General features: G+C 36.8%; 1 pseudogene across 1 annotated transcript; it reads right to left on the reverse strand.

Moving 5' to 3' along the window:
- Positions 1-2652: 2652 nt before the first annotated feature.
- LOC149552217 (putative pentatricopeptide repeat-containing protein At5g52630 pseudogene) lies at positions 2653-6697 on the reverse strand (annotated as a pseudogene). The gene has a single exon (XR_016352879.1). The product of XR_016352879.1 is annotated as a putative pentatricopeptide repeat-containing protein At5g52630 pseudogene (transcript).
- Positions 6698-6990: the final 293 nt, after the last annotated feature.

Raw genomic sequence — 6990 nt, forward strand, 5'->3', positions numbered from 1 at the left:
GGGACCAAATTGGTCAAGTATAGTCAGAAGTTCTGAAAAAATCAATCAAAATTATTGGGTACAAAACACCATTGATGATCTACCCTTGGGTACATATGAGTTTCAATTTGTCCTTATTATTTTCAGCTCAAATTTCACCTACAAGTTAGATATGATTCCTGCTTTCCATTTGTGTACTTTTATGCACATTATAAGTCTATATTTGTTGGTAATTACACATTTTTTGCATCTTATCTAATTTAGCATTTTATTCACATTTGTATGTCATTTCCATTTCATCAATCACATATTTTAGAAAGTAATTCCATTGTCCCTCTTAGTTTTTAAGTCTCCTCTTCAATGTAGTCAGGCATATTCCTTGTGAATGTGTAATTGTAAAAAACTAAGGTGATTTACCTCTCTTTTGCATTGCTTCTCTTTTCACCATCATACACATTGGTACACACACGCATACACTCACACATTTAAACATATAAGTGTGTGTATGCAAATATTAAATATATAAACACACACATTAACATGTGTGTATATTAGTCAAATATTGAAATTTCACAAATTTATAGATGCAAAAGTACCTCTTCAGATGTTATTATTGACAAGAGATATTTCTATAGATGGTCTAAATGTAGTCATTAAGGGCAGAAAATGCATTCCACATGTTCACAATACTTTGTTTTTAATCACACTAAAGGATAGAAGGGAGATTTGGCTAAGTCTGACAATTTGTAGGACAATGAATAGCTTTTGATAAAAAGGTTTGATGCAGATACCTAGTTTGGAATGTGGAGGTGTGAACCTAGGGTAAGCCTAATGAAGGCCTACTCTATCATATCCCAAATTTGCGACACTTAATGTTATCATTTGGTCGAGTTATAAGGATTGGTGTGGAATTTTTCTGGTTAATAGTGAAGAACAATAATAGTGTTTAATAGATGTTAAAATGTGGATCTATTAGATCAAATGGAATGATTTGTTTTTGAGGTCAAGGATAAGAAGATGGCATGGGAGAATGATTGTGTACAATTAATTGAGGTCCACAATATAGTTTTGCATGAAGATATGTCTAACTATACCCATTTCATTATTTTGGAAAAAGTTCTTGAAGGCAACCGGTGGATGATATTTCTTGGTAGCAAATATATAAGTTCAATATATTTAATCATTTTGATATGCGATATAAAAGCAAAGGCTATGAGAAGTTAAATATTAGAGTTTTGAACAAGAGAAAAGTAGAGTTATGATGTGCATGAAATAAGTATATCGTGCTTAACTAGAATTGTTTTGCCATTTGTATATGTTGCAAATCAATTCATTCTACTTGTGGAATGTAGTCCATTTTTTGTATAGTCAATAAGTTTTCTCTATTGCAATTGAGCAGTGAGCTCTAAAATTTGAATGCAATTGCATTCCCCTTTTCGTAAACCTATAAAAAGGTTAAATACTTATGTAGAGTATTTTTATTTGTGAGTTCCATCCCCACTATACTTTTTCTCCTAACATGGTTTCCTTGATAAAAATTAGTGTTATGATGTTGTGGAAGCTTATTTTATGTTCTAGTTCTTTACTTTTCAGTGCGTATGGTTTATGGTTGAAGAACCACCTAAGCAAAGTTAAAAAACAATGTGTAACACTAATTCAACCCCTTTTAGTATTCCTCTGTACCAACAATCAATATCATAGCCTTGTGCCTTAGAGGAGGTCTAGCAACTTGAGGAAGATCGTGATGTGATCCATGGTGTCCAAGGGTATAAAACAAATGGAAACTGAAAATTGAAATTTTCATATTTAATTTTATTTTTTCTAGGTTCTAGTAGTTGACATCTTCGGAGCTCTTTAGAGTAGAATTAGTTGTTGAGACTATACAATTCACATGCAGTATGCAAGTGAATTCACTTTATATAAAGAATTATTTTGGAAAGCTTTATATTTTATTTATAAAAAAAGCTTAAAAAATCTATTTCTATAAGATATAATTTTAAATCTTTGTTTGTTTAGTCTCTTTATAATTTTTCAACTTTTGTTTCACTTGTATAGAAATTTATATATATTGTGACAACATCTAAGATGAATTTTCAAGTAAGTTCACTTTACATAAGAATTTTTTTGGGAGTCTCTTATTTTCTTTAAACAAAAGTTCCAATACAAATTTGAGGTTTTGTATGTTTAGTTAATTTATTAAAAAAATATGTTTTGTTTCACACACACACACACACACACACATATATATATATAGACACACACACACTTTAACAATATCCAAGATAAACTTTTAATTAATCAACTACTAAAATTTAATTAAATAATTGTATGTCTTTAGAAATAATAACTTTCAAGAATCTTTATATGATTATCATTTAGACCACCTTCAATAGCATTTACGAATGCAATTCATGAAAAATGACTCCTAGATTGTTGATTTCTAAAGAGTATAACATTTGGCTACTCCTATGATCCTAACAAGAGATTCCATCGCACTTGTAGAGTGTACAATTTGGTCAAATTATGATCTGAATTGACTTTTCTACCCCTACCAAGGTATTCCTTCATAATGTTACTCATAAATACTTGTGTTCATCATTATATTTTCCCCAGTGTTCTAAATCTTTAAATGTCATGTTGTGTTTCTCCATTTTCCTTTGTCCAAATATTGCATTAAATTCAAAAATTCATGTACTTGCTTACCATGTCAATTTTCTTCAAGAAATAAAGATTACATTTGATCAAGAGAGAAATCCACTTGGCATGAAAAACTTGCATATAGAATCTAATATAAGTTGGCCTAGTGGTGGAGAATTCATGCTCTTGAAAGATAAGTTGTAAGTTCAAATTCTACTATTTCTCAGTTGTAGCACAGTTAGATGCCTCAGCAAAGAATATAAGATATTTACTGTAATCATAATACAGTGGTCTCGTATTTAATACTGATCAAACGTCTTTCCATTTTCTTCAAATGTTTCTCCCTTTTTGGTCTTTTCCCATGCTCAAGGGAAAGCATACCAATAATCATCTCATGGATCAATGCTATAACTACCTTCTAAAGAGCAGGTTAGCAGTTAAATGACTACTAATAGAAGTGAGGGATATATATCTTATTTTATGAATTCAACGGCGTGTTTTAGCTCTCCGAAAACTTGAGAAGGAAAATGTTTGCAGATTGTATAAAATCCGACTCTTCCGATCGTTGCAAGTTCCACATGGTGCACCATTTGATGACTCGAATCCATGTTTCCATTTTGCTTCACTTAGGATTACCAATAATCTCCACAGGAACATTTCCCCTGTTTGAAATGATGGAAACGGTTCCCATCTCTCACAACAATTTCTCTATCAACAATCTGACAGATGAACTTGGTTGCAGTGTGGCAGTTGACGCACACTCTAAGGTTCTTGACGATTCTAATAGTTGATTTGGGGGATGTGTTTAACAATCCAAAAGCAATTGCCAACATCTCACTGTGATGACAAACAAATAATTCTATATCCTCTTCTTCTACATCATGCAGTACATTACTTGAATTTGGAATGTACCCTGCTTCCTTCATCTCCCAAGACAGTTCCTCTAACTTTGCATAGATTTCCGATGTTTGTGGGTGCAATCTATCTCCCGCACAAAAAACATGTACCATTTTCTGGACTTCAATCCAACTACATCCAGGTAGTTTTTTCATTCCTCTATCTTTCATCAAACTTCTTGCCTTTAGAACTTCATCCCACCTGCCCACTTCGGCATATGTGTTTGACATAAGAACATAAGGTGCAGTATATTTTGGATCCAGTTCAAAAAGGAGAGTTGTTATAAATACTCCTAATCCAATTTTCTTATGTGATCTGCAAGCACCCAGCAAAGTTGCCCACACAACCGCTGGAGGCTTCATTGGCATTTTGATGATGAAGTTGAGAGTTTCTTCGACATAGCCAGCACGCCCAAGAAGGTCAACCATGCAAACATAGTTATCCATTGTGGGCGTTACACAATAAGAATCATTCATGTCATGGAAGTATTTACAGCCCTCATTCACTAAACCAGCATGGCTGCATGCAAATAAAATACAAACGAAGGTTATGGAGGTTGGCTTTACGCCTGCCGATTGCATTTCATCGAAAGTCTCAAGAGCCCTTTCAACGAGCCCATTCTGTGCATATCCTGAAATCATGACAGTCCATGCGACCACGTTCCGTTGAGGCATTTTGTCAAACAGTTGGCGTGCCCTCTCTATGCTTCCACATTTTGAATACATTTGTACGAGGGCGCTTGCGAGTACATAATCCGAGGAAAATCCACTTTCAATTATGCTCTGATGGATGTCCGTACCCAGTTCCAGAGCGCCCATTTTTGCACACGCTGGAAGGATGCTGGCGAAGGTCGTGCAATTTGGCTTCACGCCTGCTAATTGCATTTGCATGAAAGTTTCCAAGGCATTTTCAAAGAACCCATTTTGCGCATATCCTGCTATCATTGCGTTCCATGAGACCACATCTCGTTGAGACATTTTTTCAAACAGTATGCATGCCTTATGCGTGCTTCCACATTTTGCATACATGTCTAACAGGGCACTCTCAACTACAATGTCTGACAAAAACCCAGTTTCGATTATGCTTTGATGAATGTTCATACCCTGTTCCAAAGCTCCCACTTTTGCACATGCCGGAAGGATGCTGGCAAAAGTTGTGTTGTTTGGTTTTACCCTTGCCAATCGCATGTCTTTAAAAGTCTCCAAGGCATCTTCAACTAGCTCATTCTGTGCATAGCCTGCAATCATTGCATTCCATGAAACCACACTTCGCTGAGGCATTTCTTGAAAAATCCGCAGAGCCTCATCAAGAAGACCATTCTGTGCATATCCTGCAATCATGGCATTCCATGAAACCACATTTCGTGTAGGCATTTCTTTAAAAAGCATCAAAGCCTCATCAAGAATACCATTTTGTGCATATCCTGCAATCATCACATTCCATGAGACGACGTCTCGTCGAGGCATTTCTTCAAAAAGTCTGATAGCCTCATCAAGAGCACCGTTTTGCACAAATCCTGCAATCATCGTATTCCATGAGACCGCATCCCGTTGAGGCATTTCTTTAAATAACTTCAAAGCCTCGTCAAGAAAGCCGTTTTGGGCATACCCTGCGATCATGGCATTCCACGATACAACATTTTTCTCAGGCATTTCATTGAAGAGCCGTAAGGCTTCATCAAGAAAACCATTCTGTGCAAATCCAGTAATGAGCGCATTCCACGAGATTACATCTGGCAGAGGCATATCCTCAAAAAGTCTCGCAGCCTTTTCGAGATCACCATTCTGAGCATATCCAGCGATCATGGCATTCCATGAAACCACATTTCTGTGAGGCATTACATCAAACAGTTCGCGTGCTTTGTGGATGCTTCGGCATTTTACATACATGTCAACCAGGGAACTAGCAACAAAAACATCTGACAAAAACCCACTTTCCATAACACTCTGGTGGATGTCCATACCCACTTCCAAAGCTCCAAGTTTGGCACAGGCTGGAAGGACGCTGGCATAGGTGAATGGATCAGGTTGGAGACCTGATTGTTGCATTTGGTGGAACAGAGCCAAAGCTTCATGAGGACAGCCATGTTTTCTGTACGCCACAACCATCACATTCCATGAAACAACATCTCGTTCTCTCATGTCATCGAAAACCTTGCGAGCGTCCACCAAATCGCCACACTTGACATATATGCTGATAAGCTTATTCTGAAAAAAAGAGTTTGTGGCAAACGGAAATCCCCTGTCGGCGATGCAAGAGTGAATTTGCCTACCTTTTGAGAACCCACTGCTGGCAATGCAGCTGCCCGGTAGTTGAAGATATGCATTGGCATCTGGAGGGGGGCTCGGATGGGTAATGGATGGTGTTGTCTGCTTGTAATGTTTATTACCACACTGGATCATAATTGCCGATTTCCTCCTCAAACGAGGTACAATAGCCATTTATTTGTCTCTGATACATGGCTTGCCAGATTCAAAATCGTTCTCCTGCTTTGGAGAAGTATTTCAGCTTAAGTATTTAATGGCTTATAATTTGTGGGTTTCTCATCCAGGGTTTTCGTCCATTTTACCGCTCATTTAAAAGTCCGGAAATTTTCGGGATTGAATTTCCCTCTCGCACTTGGCTCTGTGATTTTTTAATTATTTCGAAGTTTACACTGGATCCACGAATCGCTCATTATATATACGGCTTGGTATTTTTCCACAATTTTGCTGATCATAGACAAGTCCAAGTCCGGGATGTTGTGACTGAATTGCTGCCTTTTCGCATCCTCACAACTCTATCTTCATAGTTTATCTGACTTCCTGCTATATAGCCATGAATTCAACTTTAACCGCTACTTATGTCCATCACAATCTCGCAACTGTGAACTTTGACAGGTCATTTAACCTAGCGACGTTGCGATAACATTTTTGCTTACTGTTTCCCTTTCTTTGCAGCATCACAACTTAATTGCCTTCAAGTCTTTACTGACCTGCGATCACGCGCTTTTCACCGTTTCGCTCCTTCACATCTCTATCATGAGCGTTATCAATAACTTCTGGCAAGCTGCACTGAGCTGAGAATAGACCATTTCGCCTCCTCACAACCTTCAACATGGTTAGCGTACAAAACATAGCGATGTTGCGATTAAGGAGATTTCACAATGTCACAACTTGAAAAATATAAAGGCTATGAAGTATCAAGCGACATTAGCTCCAAAACTTAGGGATATAAAGATGTAAGCAAGAAATTTTCACATATCCCTAATTTAAAAGTCCAAGTCAATTTTTGAATGAAATTCAATTGACATAAAACAAGACTTTGCCCTAGGATTTTTATGAGGGTTAACACACTTTTCAGAAACCCTGGACATGATAAAACACAATTTTTCCTGATTTTCACAAGTTTTGACAAAAAAATTAGGTAGGTGAAAATTTGGACCATCACCATGAAACCAGCTAATTGCACATTCTATCAAATAGGTGACTAGCATTG

This window comes from Cupressus sempervirens, chromosome 6, assembly GCF_028749045.1.
Source record: "Cupressus sempervirens isolate cs-2001-9-10 chromosome 6, ASM2874904v1, whole genome shotgun sequence".
NCBI classification, from domain to species: Eukaryota; Viridiplantae; Streptophyta; class Pinopsida; order Cupressales; family Cupressaceae; genus Cupressus; species Cupressus sempervirens.